The following is a 16,611-nucleotide window of genomic DNA, read 5'->3' as shown; positions in this document are numbered from 1 at the left end:
TCAGTGCCTGACCTCACAAATGCGCTTCTGGAAGAATGGTCAAACATTCCCATAGACACACTCCTAAACCTTGTGGACGGCCTTCCCAGAAGAGTTGAAGCTGTTATAGCTGCAAAGGGTGGGCCAACTTCTTTTTATTAAGTTTTATAAAAGTCTATGGGAATGTTTGACCATTCTTCCAGAAGCACATTTGTGAGGTCAGGCACTTATGTTGGACAAGAAGGCCTGGCTTGGGGTCTCCGCTCTAATTCATCCCAAAGATGTTCTATGGGGTTGAGGTCAGGACTCTGTGCAGGCCAGTCAAGTTCCCCCACCCCAAACTCGCTCATCCATGTGTTTATGGACCTTGCTTTGTGCACTGGTGCGCAGTCATGTTTGTACAGGAAGGAGCCATCCCCAAACTGTTCCCACAAAGTTGTAAGCATGAAATTGTCCAAAATGCCTTGGTATGGTAATGCCTTAAGAGTTCCCTTCACTGGAACTAAGGAGCCAAGCCCAACCCCTGAAAAACAACCCCACGCCATAATCCCCCCTCCACCAAATGATTTGGACCAGTGCACAAAGCAAGGTCCATAAAGACATGGATGAGCGAGTTTGGGCTGGAGGAACTTGACTGGCCTGCATAGTCCTGACCTCAACCCGATAGAACACCTTCGTCCAACGTCAGTGCCTGACCTCACAAATGCGCTTCTGGAGGAATAGTCAAACATTCCCATAGACACACTCCTAAACCTTGTGGACAGCCTTCCCAGAAGAGTTGAAGCTGTTGTAGCTGCAAAGTTCAATATTGAACCCTACGGACTAAGACTGGGATGCCATTGAAGTTCATGTGCGTATAAAGGCAGGCGTCCCAATACTTTTGACAATATAGTGTATCTACTGAAAATCTTTGTGGTTTAGTGGAGGTTTCTTTGAGCTGTCAGTCACATAGATATCTAAAGAGGTCCTGTCATTTCCAATTAGCAAATCAATGCAATGCATTCAAGCCTCGCTGGTCAAGAAGGGTCTGTGTAAGAAGAGGAGATTGTCCACTTTTCTATGCAGTAGTGAGAACAAAGTTCACGTGCCATAATGGCAAATCATGGAGAAGATGGTGGGGAGTCCCAGAGGGGCCTGATAGGTCACCTTCGCTCAGTCTCGGCGACAGCTCTGCCCGTCTGTGGTCACCTCTCCAGGGCCACAGTTGCTACAATGAAAGCGTTTGTGCAGAATCGATTAGTATTCTGTCCGCAGAGCTCGAGGGCGAGAAATATCCCTTTGAGGTGAGCAGCGCTGAACCTGCGGCCAGATAAGCATTTCAAAAGGAGATGGAAGAACAGAATCAGCCTCTGAGCCCCAGCAGCAGAAACAAAAAGGCCATTAAGACATTGTCTGGCTCCGGCCCAAACATCCACCGCTGGGAGCCGGGTTAGAACCGGTTTGTATTTTTTACGTTTGGCTGGAGCTGCGGGGGTCGCCGGACGTACAGAGAGCCAGAGTATGAAAAGCGGGAGTACAGTTATCTCTTCAATGTACAGTTTATAAATCTGCATCTGTCTTCTGAAATACAGATTGAGGATCAGGAGATGAGAAATGGGTTCCTTGTTCAGCAAGAATTTTTATGGGGCCTTGAAGGGGAACCCCAGCAATCAAGATTTTTAGAGACACTGCCTGCCTATACTTTTACTGTTCCTATTTAGCCAGACCATCTTCTATCCATCTCACCCATGCTATATGGCTACTTTACCTTGAAGAAGGTGACACCATTTTCTGAGCATGCATTTATTTTTATGTGTGTCACAATCTTTACCGGGGGAAGGAAAGAATGGGAAAGAATGGGATGGGAGTGAAGATAAAGGAGAGCAAAGAAAAAAGAAAGGAAAGGGAAGAGGAGGAGAGAAGGGGGAGGGAGAGGGGAGCCAAGGAGAGAGAGAAGGAAAGGGAAAAGAAGGAGAAGGAAAAGTAGAAGAGGGAGGAAAAGGAAAGGGAAGAGAAGGAGAGGAATGAGAGGGAAGACAATTAGAGGGAAGAGAAGGAGAGGAAAGAGAAGGTGAGGGAATTGAAGGAGAGGGAGGAGAGGGAGGAGAAGGTGAGGGAAGAGAAGGTGAGGGAGGAGAGGGAGGAGACGGTGAGGGAAGAGAAGGTGAGGGAGGAGAAGGAGAGGGAAGAGGAGAGGGAAGAGAAGGAGCGGAAAGAGAAGGTGAGGGAAGAGGAGAGGGAAGAGAAGGAGCGGAAAGAGAAGGTGAGGGAAATGAAGGAGAGGGAGGAGAAGGAGAGGGAGGTAAAGGAGAGGGAAGAGAAGGAGAGGGAAGAGAAGGAGAGGGAAGAGAAGGAGAGGGAGGTAAATGAGAGGGAAGAGAAGGAGAGGGAAGAGAAGGAGAGAGAGGAGAAGGAGAGGGAGGAGAAGGAGAGGGAGGAGACGGTGAGGGAAGAGAAGGAGAGGGAGGAGAAGGAGAGGGAGGTAAAGGAGAGGGAAGAAAAGGAGAGGGAAAAGAAGGAGAGAGAGGAGAAGGAGAGGGAGGAGAAGGAGAGGGAGGAGACGGTGAGGGAAGAGAAGGTGAGGGAGGAGAAGGAGAGAGAAGAGAAGGAGAGGGAAGAGAAGGAGAGGGAAGAGAAGGAGAGGGAGGAGAAGGAGAGGGAAGAGAAGGAGAGGGAAGAGAAGGAGTGGAAAGAGAAGGTGAGGGAAATGTAGGAGAGGGAGGAGAAGGAGAGGGAGGTAAAGGAGAGGGAAGAGAAGGAGAGGGAAGAGAAGGAGAGGGAAGAGAAGGAGAGGGAGGAGAAGGAGAGGGAGGAGACGGTGAGGGAAGAGAAGGAGAGGGAGGAGAAGGAGAGGGAAGAGAAGGAGAGGGAAGAGAAGGAGAGGGAAATGAAGGAGAGGGAAGAGAAGGTGAGGGAAGAGAAGGAGAGGGAGGAGGAGAGGGAGGAGAAGGAGAGGGAGGAGAAGGAGAGGGAAGAGAAGGAGAGGGAGGAGAAGGAGAGGGAAGAGAAAGTGAGGGAAGAGGAGAGGGAAGAGAAGGTGAGGGAAGAGAAGGAGAGGGAAGAGAAGGATCGGAAAGAGAAGGTGAGGGAAATGAAGGAGAGGGAGGAGAAGGAGAGGGAGGTAAAGGAGAGGGAAGAGAAGGAGAGGGAAGAGAAGGAGAGGCAGGAGAAGGAGAGGCAGGAGAAGGAGAGGGAGGAGAATGAGAGGGAAGAGAAGGAGAGGGAAGAGAAGGTGAGGGAGAAGGAGAAGGAGAGGGAAGAGAAGGAGCGGAAAGAGAAGGTGAGGGAAATGAAGGAGAGGGAGGAGAAGGAGAGGGAAGCGAAGGTTAGGGAAATGAAGGAGAGGGAGGAGAAAGAGAGGGAAGAGGATGAGAGAGAGAAGGAGAATGAGAGGGAGAAGGAGAGGGAAGAGAAGAAGAGAGAGAAGGAAGAGAAGGAAGGAGAAGGAAGAGAAGGAGAGGGAAGAGAAGGAGAGGGAGAAGGAGAGGTAGAAGAGGGAGAAGGAAGAGAAGGAGAGGGAAGAGAAGAAAAGTGAGAAGGTGAGGGAAGAGAAGGAGAGGTAGAAAGGAGAGAAAGAAGAAAAGGAGAGGGAAGAGAAGGAGAGGGAAGAGAATGAGAAGGAAACGAAGGAGAGGGAAGAGAAGTAGAGGGAGAGGGAAGAGAAGGAAGGAGTGGGAGAATGAGAGGGAGAAGGAGAGGGAAGAGAAGAAGAGAGAGAAGGAAGAGAAGGAAGGAGAACGAAGAGAAGGAGAGGGAGGAGAGGGAAGAGAAGGAGAGGGGGAAGGAGAGGTAGAAGAGGGAGAAGGAAGAGAAGGAGAGGAAAGAGAAGGAAAGTGAGAGGGTGAGGGAAGAGAAGGAGAGGTAGAAAGAAGAGAAGGAAGAAAAGGAGAGGGAAGAGAAGGAGAGGGAAGAGAATGAGAAGGAAAAGAAGGAGAGGGAAGAGAAGTAGAGGGAGAGGGAAGAGAAGGAAGGAGTGGGAGAATGAGAGGGAGGAGAAGAAGAGGTAGAAGGAAGGGAAGGAGAGAGAGAAGGGAGAGAAGATGAATGAAAGGGGAGGTAGAAGGCAGGGAAAGGAAAGGTGGAGGAGAAGAAGAGAATAGGTAGAGGAGAGGAGAAAGTGAAGAAAGAAGGGAGAAGTAAAGGTGAGGACAGATAAGTGGAGAGGATAAAGGAGAGGGGGAGGTGGGAGAAATGAGGAGAGAGAGAGAATGTAAAGAAATATGAGAAGAGGAGAGGTAAAGGTGAGGACAGGAGAGAAAAGAGGAGAGGTGCAGAAGAGAGAGAGAAGAGAAAGAAGAAGGGAGAGGAGAAAAGAGGGAGAGGGTAGAGAAGAGAGAAGATGAGATGGCAGAAGAGATGAAAGGTAGAGAAGAGCTCAAAAGAAAAAGAGAACAAGGGAAGGGAGAAGAGAGGAAAGATTGAGAAGATAGAAAAGCAGAGAAGAGGGGAGGGAAGAAAAGAGGAATAGGTTACGGAGTGGAGGAAAGGAGGATATAGGCTAGAACAACAAAGGAGAGTAAGAAAAAAGAGAGAGAGGAAAAGAGGACTAGGTACAGATGAGGAGGAAAGGAGGGAAAGAAGAGGAGTGTAAAGGAGGAGAGTGGAGGGGATAGGAAAAGAAAGAAGAGAAGAAAGAAAATAAGGAGTGACTAAAAGAAGGGGAGGATGGGAGGAAGAAGGTGAATGGGAAAGAAAGGAAATGAAAGCCTCCCTGTGCCCTCTGCCTCCCATAAGCTGCAAAAGCCCCTGTACAGCTCCCAGAGTCTGAAACATGTCAGTACGATTACATCCTGTTTGGCTCATGGTGTATAACCTTTAAGTTCTGGCACACAGATGATTGTGGAAAGATAATAAAAGACAGATCCCACAAAGTTATACTAGCAGTATTAATAATACATTTAAGGATTTAATATTTAAAGTGTGCAGATTTTTCTTGCCAGGAATTCTGCATTCAGGTGTCTTCCGATCCCACCACTAATCCTTTTACATTTTATAATGCCGCTACAAGTTTCAGAATACAAAGTATCACAGAGTCGGTCTGTTTAGAATGTTTCCATCTCTGCGTACATTGAACGCCCGCTAACCTCAGTACATGGACAGAACACGTACACATGCAGCCTCGGTGAGGGGGGACACTGTGATGACAGAGGGGGTCCAGCATGACACAAAATTAATCAGTGTCTCTCCTGTGAACCCCCTTCTCTCCCCACCTCTCTGACATAGAAATCCACAGGCCTGGGCTTGCCAGGGACCCGGGAGGCTGCGTTGTCACGTTTTACCGTTGAATTTTGACAGCCAGCGCTGACGCTGACACAGGGCTCTGCTGAGTGAGAAATGTGACTTTTACTTGGCAATGTTCCCCTGTAGTATAGAACGGGGACATGTCTCCATATCTGTAATTATTCCCTAATTTTTTTTACCATATCAATGGCGCTACAGTGAGTGAATTCGGCCGGCCATAGACAATGAGATACAAAACAAACTCAGTCCTCTCCTGTACTGAAATTGCTTACTCTAATTTCACTGCATCAGGGCATTTTTGAGCAGGAACGCAGTGTTATGCAGTCCCGGAACCGCCGGCACTGAATGTATGTATTGGCAAGGGGTGCTTGGGTGTGAGGGATCCCCTGACTGCTGGGGGGATCTATTGTTGCTTGGGAGGTGTAGTGTTTCTTTGGGGGTCTGCTTTTCCTAGTGGGGGATCTGATGTTGCTGGGGGGAATATACTCTTGTAGGGAAGGGGATCTATTGTTGTTGGCTGCTGAGGGATCTTTTGTTGCTGGTAAGGTCTCTTGTTGCTGGTGTGGAATCTGTTGTTGCTGGTGGGGATCTAATCTTGAGGTGGAGGTCTATTATTCCTGGTGGAGGTCTGTTGCTGCTGAGGAGGATCTAGTGTTGCTGGGGGAATCTATTGTTGCTAGGTAGGATCTATTGTTGCTACAAAAAGGATCTATTGTTGCTGGGGGGTTATTGTTTCTGGGAAGGATCTATTGTTGCTGAGGGGAGGTCTATTGTTGCTGGTTGGGGATCTGTTTTTGCTGGAGAGAATCTAATGTTGAGGTGGGGGGGGGGTGTCTAGTGTTGCTGCCAGGGTCTGTTGTTGCTGAGGAGGATCTAATGTTGCTAGGGTAATCTATTGTTGCTGGGGGTGAAAATACTATTGTGGGGAAGGAAAGGGGGTCTATTGTTGTTGGCTGCTGAGGGATATTTTGTTGCTGGTAGGGTCTCGTGTTGCTGGTGTGGGATCTGTTGTTGCTGGTGGGGATCTAATCTTGAGGTGGAGATCTATTGTTCCTGGTGGGGGGTCTGTTGCTGCTGAGGAGGATCTACTGTTTCTGAGGGACCCTATTGTTTCTAGGTAGAATCTGTTTTTGCTGCTGGAGTCAGTTGTTCCTGTGGAAGAGGTGTTGTGTTGCTAGGGTAATTTATTGTTTCTGGGGTATATATATTGGTGCTGGGGGGGGGTCTTTTGGTACTGGGGGGATCTCTAGTTACTGGGGGTAGGGGGTTATGGTTGTTGGTTGCAGGGGATCTATTATACTGCCTGTCTTGTTATCATTAAAAAAATTATATACAAATTATTTAGTACTTAGTTTTGTATTCTTAAAAAGGGGCGGGACTGGGAGGTGGGAAGGGGCGGAGACAAGGGGCAGTTTTCGGAGGTAGGTGGGGGACGAAGACAAGAGGTAATTCAGGCGAGGAGGGAGTACCTTCACCCATACCTCCCAACTTTTTGAGATGGGAATGAGGGACACCTATCAGCAAAAGTATGCAGGCATAGGACACACCCCTGGCCACGCCCCCTTAAAGGAGAATTGTACAAAAAAACAAGATTGGTTAAACCCACAAGTGCTTTTTTTTACCACTACTATTCCTTTATATCGGCTTTTGGAATTTACAAATGTAGCCATTTAGAAATAAGATGAAAGGTTTAGTGATGGAAAACACTTTTTGATAGATAAAAAGTGCATTTTATACACAACTATATAGATCAGACCAAAATGAGGGACAAATGAGGAGGAATGTGGGACAGAGGGACATTGCTCCAAATCAGGGACAGTCCCTCGAAATCAGGGACAGTTGGGAGCTATGCCTTCACCTATTCTATGAGACAAAAAAGCCCTACACTGCACACTGTGAGCTTCTCACAATGTGCATTAGGCTGGCGTCTTATGGATGATATGGACCTTAACAACAAATTGCTGTTGAAATTCCCCCCCCCGATGCTAGCCAGGGATGGAAAAAAAGATGGGGGTGGTGCAGGAGGGGTAGCCACTATGGGCGCAATTCTGTCACGCAGGGGGCGCCGTGTGGTGAGTAGTGCTATCCTCACTACACGCACGCTCCAGATCAGTGGCTGCCCAACCAGTGGGCCTGACAGCTACTGCTGTTACACCACAGCCACCTACAGGCAATAAGAAGAGCACACCCACATGTGCAACCACCTCCCATCTGTTAAAAAGCAAATGACTGGCCACGCACGCGCGGTGCAAACCTTAGGCAGTCTGCTCATTCTATATTATGTGTTAGCAGTGGGCACTGGGCATCCTATCCTGGTACTGATGCAGCTTTCGTGGGCGAGAGTGTTGGTCACCCATGTGACGTCAGTCTTAGAGGCTGCAGCAAGTCAAGCAGAGCCCACCTGGTATGGTACGGGAAAGGGGTCCACATTTGCTGCCCCGCTAGTTTCTGCTCATCCAGGTTGCATGCCTGGATAAGGGTCTGGTTGGAAATTAAAGGGGAACCCCTACTTTTTTTTCTAATAATTACTACATACAGGGCTGGTACAAGGATTTTTGACACCCTAGGCGAAACCTCATTTTGCCGCACCCCCTGGCTCCACCCCTGACTCCACCCCCTTTGTCCTGCCCATGTATACCCCACCTTTTTAATGAAGCGCCCATCAAATGCAGCCTCACCAGCGCCCATCAATGTAGCCTACCAGTGCCCATCAATGAATGTTTGCTTGCTTCCATTCATTCGGGAGTCGGGACACAGACACAGTCCTCCACCGCTACTGCGCCTCTGACACTATGTGCTAACGGAGCGGCGGCTGCCTGCTGATGCTGAGACTTACTTGCTTGTTGCAGAGAGAAGAGAGTAGGAACACCAGTGGACGGACGCCCTAAGCAGCAGTGCGCCCTAGGCGGCTGCCTAGTTTGCCTAGTGGTAGCGCCGGCCCTGACTACATACTCCCCATAGAACAAGGAGAACTCGCCGCTCCTGGTGAGAAGGAGAAGCCTGATAGATTCAGTGGGTGCCCCGTCCCGGCTCGCCTCCGCGTGCAATAGAAATAGAAGAAATGGCCGCACACCACTATAATGATCCAAAATCCTTTATTAGGACATCCAAAAGACACTACAGGAACAGAATGCCTGATAGACGCGTTTCACACACTTCAGGTGCGCTTAATCATTACTGGTAATGTGTGAAACGCATCTACCAGGCATTCTGTTCCTGTAGTGTCTTTTGGGATGTTCTAATAAAGGATTTTGGATCATTATAGTGGTGTGCGGCCATTTCTTCTATTTCTATTGCACATATTATGCTTGATGTGCGGCTTTTAGCGTATTTTATTGCCCCAGATTCAACGCACTCAGGTATGTAGGTGTTGGGTTGGAGCTTTTCCGGAACTAAAATTGTGATGTTCGGAACAAATTTAGCGTTTTTCTGAATATGAACAGCAACCCAACCCATGTCCGTAGCTATATAGATGATGTCCACACAGGCTTACCCCCCCCCCCCCCCCCCACACTCTACTAAAATTGGGTTTGATGTAAGCAGGACCGGGACAAGGGGTGGGCAGGAAGGACCCAGTTGTATAATGCATGGATGGGGGTGCCGCCATTCTGACTATTTGCCTGACAGGAGTAGTGACAGCAGCATCACTACTCCTGTCAGCCAAGTGCTGGGACCAGTGAGGAGAGCAGCAAAGAGGCAGGCGGCTGTGTTCTCTATCTCCTCTAAGCTACAGGGGTCTCCCACCACACACAGCCTCAGTTCTTGCGATTACTCCACTCCTCCTATTGACAAGTGGATGACTGCTGGTGGTGGGATCCTCTAAGTTTGCACATAATGGGGGGGGGGGGGGCAGTTTGGCATCTTTTCCTTGGGTGTTGGATGACCTTGTCCCGGCACCAGTGGCGGCTTCCCGATCAGGTTGCCCCCCTAATCCATACATCAAGCCCCTCATCTACATGCAGGGCACCGGACGCCTGGATTTAGTTTTTTATTTATTTTTTTGAAGCACGTGATTAGAGCCTGAGGCTCTAATTGGCTTCAAAAAAGGGTGGGCTCGGGGCGCAGAGCACTGCGCCCCGAGCCCACCCGCTTGTGTGACATTAGTGAATTAATATTCGCTAATGTCTTCCTGCTTCTCCTCCCGGGCCAATCAGGAAACGGGCCCTGAGACCCAATTGATGTGCAATGATGATGATGTGCCCATTGCAGGATCCCCTGGCACCCAATGCCATTTCTTTGTACTGCAGCCAGACTATTGAAACTGTTTCTGATTGGTTGCTGAGATTGACTATCCTGGCACATCTGCCTTGCTAAATACCCCTGAACATGTGAGAGCTTATTGTTGCTCCAACACGCCGGTGAATAAAAAGCCTCTTACCTTCACCTCTGAAGTCGCCATAAACCCTGCAAGCCAATCCAATGGCAAAAAAAAAAAAAAAAAAACAACCTTTTTCCTGTCCCCGCAGTTCGCTTTGATGCTCTCAGTCTGTGCCAATCCTATGAACGCCGACTAAAAGTGACTACGGTTACCTCCCCACCCCCCACCCCCTCTTGATCCTCAGCATTAGAGACCGGCGTCTGAACTTACGCCCTGAACTGAAAAACAAACCGCACCTGAAAGAGCCTCCATGAAAAGGCCCATTCAGATGGTGTTTTCAAACGCGTCGGCTCCTGGCTCCGATCTGAGCTGCAGGTCTGGGTTAAAGAAGCAGTAAACCTTAATCGCCAGTATAAGGGCTACTAAGTGCGTCCGCTCATCGGGACGTCATGAAGAATATCGCCAGTTAACGATGAACAGGAACCCGTAACCTGATAATGACATCCAGTACACACTGCAACTGTGCTAAAGTCACAAGGCCAGTTCTGACTTAAAGAGTCCCTGTCATTAGTATAACATAAGTGAAGGAGGATAAGATAAGAATTTAAGTGAGTAAAAATCTTCGCTCTTTTGAAATTTTCGGCTGCCTCTGGAATCCTTGTGATAAAAAGTTAAAGCTGAACTCCGGGGATAAAAAAATATATTTTGAATGATAGGTAGATTATGGGGGAGATTTACTAAAAACTGGGGAGTGCAGAATCCGTTGCTGCTCTGTATGGTAGCCAATCAGCTTCTAACTTAGCCCCCCCCCCCCCCCCCCGTTTTCACACTGAATGCAGCTTTGAAACTGTGCGATTTCACTTGAAATCACACCATTTCAAAGCCGCAGGTCAGTGCGACTTCAGGGGCAATTTGGCTGACATCTGTGCAACTTCATGCACAGATGTCTGTGCAAGTCACATCTGAAATCGCAAAAAATAACGCAGGGACTTTTTTTGTTCAAATCGGTGCGCAACTTGCTGAGTCAGAGCTCGAGCCATAGGCGTGCGCAGGGGGTGTGCCGGGTGTGCGGCGCAGATTCCCCCTGCTGTTGTTTCACCAAAACCACCCAATGGGGCTCCTAAAAAAAAATTGTAAAAAATAATACAAAAATAGAATAATGAATAACTACTGACACCAACCTCTGCCCTACTAACACGTCCATGGTTTAATACATTTTAAATGTTTTTTTTTTACATTTATCTATAAATAGAGTGTGTGTGTGTATATTACACATACATACTTGCACGCATGCACACGTGTTTGAGCTTTGGGGTGCACACCCTAATGCAATAGGCTGCGCACACCTATGGCTAGAGCTCCCTGACCAGGAGAGAATATGAGCTTTTGCTGATTGCAGAGCTACAGGTCTGACTCGGCAGGGGTCGTATCAGAGCTCTGCAGAGAGACCACTGCTTCTGTGCAAACGGCAATGGTATTTCTTTGCAGCATACTGGCAGGAGACAGGCTTTTCAACTGAGGCTGTAGATGCTTTCTAAAGGAAATTACATTTGAGAGGTTGCATGCATTTTGGTTTGCTGCACCTGGAATGTGTTTAGCTGATTGAGGCTGGGTTCACACCACTGCAAATTGGATGTGGGATCGCCGTATCCAATTCGCAATAGCAGGAGATTTTGACCAGCTCGCTATGGAGCCAGTTTACATATCTCCGCAGCAGGTCCGGCGCATTTTGCAGAAAAACGTTGTGCGTCTTTTGGTCTGTTTCAGGTCCGAATTCAGCCCAAGATTCAGGCTGAAATCGGACCTAAAACGGTGAATCGGACCTAAACGGTAAATCAGCACGCACCGGGCCCCTGCTGTGAGCCGCATGCGGCTCATATGTGAACCGAGCCTAAGCCCCCGTTCACAACTATGCGAATTAGATGCGGCTTACAATTCGCAGGACATTTTAAAATACATTCATTTGAATGTATCTGGTTCGCATTGCACAAAAAACATGTGCATTTTTTGGGCATTGCGGTGCGAACTACAAGCCTATTATCTCCTATGGGAACGCATCTGATTCAAGGATGCATTGCGTTCTGAACAAGGATTTTCTCCTTCTCCTCACTACACCTCCCCCTCCCCCCCCCCCCTTCCCTCCCCCTCTCCCTACTCACTGATCCGCAGCTGAAACGCAGATGAACCTTTGAACAGCAGATTTTTATCTTCCCAGTGAAACCTGAGCTTCAATTCGCACCGCACATGTGTGAACCCAGGCTTAAAGTGTTACTAAACCCAGGACCCTGCATTCACTATATCTGGTCTCCCACAGTACACAAAGCATGGCAATGTAATTATTTTAGTAAATTTAACTGCTAAATACCTTTTCTCATCAGCAGTATATAGCAGCCTTGTGACTTCTGGTTAAAGCTTGTAGGAGGAGTTTTCATGCTCCTATGATTGTCCTATGGGGCTGCAGGACCCCTGACCCTCTGTGCTGATTGGCCCTGGGCTGATCACATGCACCCTCCCAAAAAAAAAAAAAACTCTCTCGCAATACACACCAAACTGAGCATGTGCAGAGTGCCCCCAAGTCTCTGTACTATCAGGAGATGGATTGCAGACAGTGGAAAAAAAGGAGGATCAGAGAAGACAGGATCAAACAGCCTTTTTACCCAATGCAGAGAATTAACCCCTTAGGTTCCAAAGTATGCTTTACTGTACAGGCATGCTTTATTGTATAACAAGCATGCTTTACTGTATATACAGTCTGATTTTACTGCTGTGGGATTAGTAACACTTTACGTCAGTAGAGAGGAGAAGAGGAAGCTGTAACATCGTAACAAGTTTCACTCCAGCCTGGTTTAGAACCGTCAGTTGGCGGTCACATTTGGCAACTGCGATCTCATACCAGTGGGCATGTTAAAGCTCCAACAACCACCAGAAACCGAATTGATCGCTTCTGGGTGGACTGACTTCACCGGTCACCCCCTATTTCTCTTTCTAAGCGGATAAGTAGAGTTTAGTTGGGGGGGGGGGCCCATTTCTCGTGCATAATTTATGCAAAAAGTGCTGGATCAATGCATTCCTCCAGCGGCTGGAGCTCTCCGTATGCGTCAGTGGCCTCGCTCCTAATTGACAAGTAAATAAACAGCGGCAGTAATGATGTTTGTCCTCCAGTGGGTGGTCTCCGCTCTTAATTGAGATGTGGGACCAATTTACAAGTCTGCTCACATGTTCATTGGAAACATATTAAGGGCCACAGAGAGGGGAGAGCGCCGACAGAAGAACAAGCTGTGAAGTCAATTAGTTTCCCAACACAAAGGAATGATTTGCATGGCTCCGCCTACTGTCCTGCAGTGACCAATAGAGGTCTAAAGCCCCGTACACACGATCTGACTTTCCGACGGAAAATGTGTGGTGACAGGCTGTTGGTGGAAAATCCGACCGTTTGTACGCTCCATCAGACAATTGTTGTATTGATTTTCTGCAGACAAGTGTTGGATGACAGGCTTTAAAATTTTCCGCAGACGAATGTGTGTTGTCGGTTTTTCCGGGCATGTGTACACAAGTCCGTCGGACAAAAGCCCAAGGTACAAACACGCATACTCAGAAACAAGGATGACCAAGGAGCGGTCGGTCTTGTAAACTAGCGTTCGTAATGGAGAATTAACATTCGTGATGCGGCAAATTATGAAATCTCCAAATGCGGCGCACAATTCTCTTCTTCTTTAATGGGATAATAATGAAGCTGCTTTGCTGGTGATACTGATGGAGTTATTGCAAACACATTTTGAAAGGCTTTTTTTTTCTAGTGATATCAAGAATAATATTATTATGCTTGGTATTTTTTTTTTTTTTGGTGCAAGTTACAACAACACCATTATCCCGTAGTTTTTAAGATCAAAGATACAAACAACTATGATGGTGTCCCTTGTTAATTTTACATTGTATTTTTTAAATGTAACTGCCGACTCCCAAACTGTCATTTGAAGTAAAACACATAGCCAATTTTTTTATTGTGCATTATACTGTTACTGCACTGTATATTGACATGTCAGTAATTAACCTCTTGGTGCCAGCCACACGCAAATATGCAGCCTCTCTGTGAGTGGATCTTGGCGCCAAGCATCCACATATTTGCATGCATTAGTGCAAATACAGCTCCATGCACACTTCCGGCACAGTTAACCGCGGCTAACGGAAATCTCCTGCTCACTGCTTGCGATCGGGAGCTTTCCAATCATGTGGCCGCCGTGACAGCCAATCACGTGATCCTAAACCGGCATCCTAAACCCCTTAAAGGGCCAGGAGGCACCAGCTCCAAGGGCTTAATAGAGATATAGGTCTACTTTAAGGCAAACTTTCTGACTTTAGCACCATTGCAGTGATTGCCGGGATACATTAAAATTATAGGTTTCTCCTCATTGCCTCATTTGCCTGAGGCTAATATTTAAATCCCACCTGATGTCTGAAATGCACCCTTGACCAGCCGCCATTGCTGTGCTGATTGTACAAAATACAAGGTCGGCAGTCTTGAATTCGCACAGGTGGTTTATGTTATCCATTGTCCGGAGGATTGCGAGCCTCCTGATATTACCAGGATGAAAACTAACGCGTGGGAGCAGAAGACAAGAGATGACTATGGCTCTTCTTCCTAAACATCCTCCTCAGTTTTATGAGAATCTTCTGTCCCAGTAAGCAGAGGAGTCGGGAGGGGCAGCTGCTGGGTAATTGTCCTTGTCTGGAGATTTATGATTGAATGCCGGCCTGCAAATCCCATTTTGTAGTAAAATTATGAAGGTGTATGTCCTGCACATATGTGCACGGTCTTATGGACGTGGCTGGTTGTGCTTGTAGGTGTGAGCATGCACATGTTGGTTAGTGTGCTTCCCTGATGTTAGGCTTACTTGCACGTGGGGTGTCCCCTTTTTGACTACACCATGTTGTGGGCAGGGTCTACTCGCCCTCCACTAGGAGGTACCTTTTCTAGGGGAGCAAGCTCATCAATGCCTGGGACCAGAACTCACATGCACTCCTTTGAATAACTTCAGACCAGGCTCAGAACAGTTAATATAACTTTACTGGAGAGATGTGAGAATCCATAATGGCATTGTCAATGGCTTGGATGTCTTCCAAAAGTCCCACTTTCTTCAATAGCGCCAATGACGGCGCCCACAGGTGATGCTGGAACTCACTGGACCCACCGCAACCTGACTTTCGGACCTCAGCCGTCTCCCTTTTTATAGAACAGGTGAGTTGGCTAGGACCAGAAGCCCAGGAACTAAGCAATACACACTTAACCCTTTCTCCAGCCTGGGCCAGCTGCTGGTTCACATGCTTCAACCTGCCTACATGCTTATTGGCTTGGAGAGTATCTAAAAACCTACCTCTGCTTGAACCATGACTACTCTCTTGCCTGCTGCCTTCCTTGACCTCTGCTTGGACCTTGACTACTCTCCTAAATGCCACCTGCTTCAACCTCTACTTGGACCCCTACTACTCTCCTGCCTACTGCCTACCTAGACTTCTGTTTGGACCTTGGCTACTCTTCTGATTGTCACCTGCCTTGCCCTCTGCTTGGACTCTGACTACTCTCCTGCCTGCCACCTGCCCCTACCTCTGATTGGACCATGACTACTCTCTTGCCTCTGCTTGGTGCCTGCCTTGACCTCTGCTTGGACTTTGACTACCCTCCTGTCTGCTGCCTGACTCAACCTCTGCTTGGACCCTGACTACTCACTTTCCCCTACTTCTGCTTGAACCATGATTGCTCTCTTGCCTGCTTTGACCTCTGCTTGGACCTTGATTACTCTCCTGCGTGCCACCTGCCTCACCTCTGCTTGGACCCATACTACTCTCCTGCTTCCTGCCTACCTGGACCTCTGCTTGGTCCCTGGATACTCTCCTTCTTGCCACCTGTGACTCCTTGGTGGCGCAAACTTGAGGGCCTTGACCTGGTGTCAGCTTGCAACAAAGTAGCCTGTGGGCCACTGGGGTCACCTGCCCATCACACCTTGCAGGGTACTCTGGTGAAAACCTAGCTGTTAATTTGTGACATGGGGAGCCCATGTTACCTGCCAGGGGTGTCAAGTGTAACAAGTAAACAATTTTACAACATTGTTTGCTTGGTTTACAAGAGTTTAATAAAGGTCACCTGAGATTTTATAAAGATAATTTATTAATGCCCCCTGTGTTAACCATTGGGGTGAGTGCTGGGTTTTTATTTTTTAGGCACTTGCAATGAATCCCATTTATACCTCCCTGTTAATGAAAATGTATCTAAATCCAAACATTTGAATGGTGTATGGAAGGATTATAACCTCTTTCTTGGCTTTATTGCTCCACAAATGATGCATTGGTAGAACGCTGGACCCAAAAACAAGAGGGAAAAGTTTTTAGATCTGGAGTCAAGAAAAGACTAGATAAGTTTAACACAAATAAATCACTAGGTTCAGATGGCATACACCCGAGAGTCCTCAAAGAACTCAGTTGGGTTATAGCTAGACCATTGTTCCTAATCTTTACAGACAGCATACTGACAGGAATTGTACCAGCTGACTGGAGAAAAGCCAATGTGGTATCATTATTCAAAAAAGAGCATATACATATTTCGGGGAGCTACAGGCCGGTCAGCCTAACATCAATAGTAGGTAAATTATTGGAGGGGATGATAAGGAACTATATCCAAGAATCTGCTGATGAAAACAGTATCATTCGTGGTAATCAGCATGGGTTTGACAAAGGGTCGTTCTTACAAGACCAATCTGCCACGAGGAAGTGAGCTGCCATCTAGACAGGGGGAGGCCTGTGGATGTGGCGTATCTGGATTTTGCATTCGATACAGTTTCTCCATAGACGCTTAATCTACAAGCTGAGGTCTGTAGGCATGGACCATAAAGTTTGTTCTTGGATAGAAAACTGGTTACAGGGGTGCGTCAAAAAGGTAGTGATAAATAACATGTACTCAGATTAGTCTGGAGTGGTAAGTGGGGTACCACAAGGCTCTGTCGTGGGACCAATTCTATTCCATTTATTCATAAACGATATAGAGGATGGGAAAAATAGCTCAATCTCAGTTTTTTCAGACGATACATAAATAAGCTGGGCAA

The sequence above is a fragment of the Aquarana catesbeiana genome, linkage group LG11 (genome assembly GCF_042186555.1).
Source record: "Aquarana catesbeiana isolate 2022-GZ linkage group LG11, ASM4218655v1, whole genome shotgun sequence".
NCBI lineage: Eukaryota > Metazoa > Chordata > Amphibia > Anura > Ranidae > Aquarana > Aquarana catesbeiana.
Note: the sequence above shows the minus strand (reverse complement) of the source record.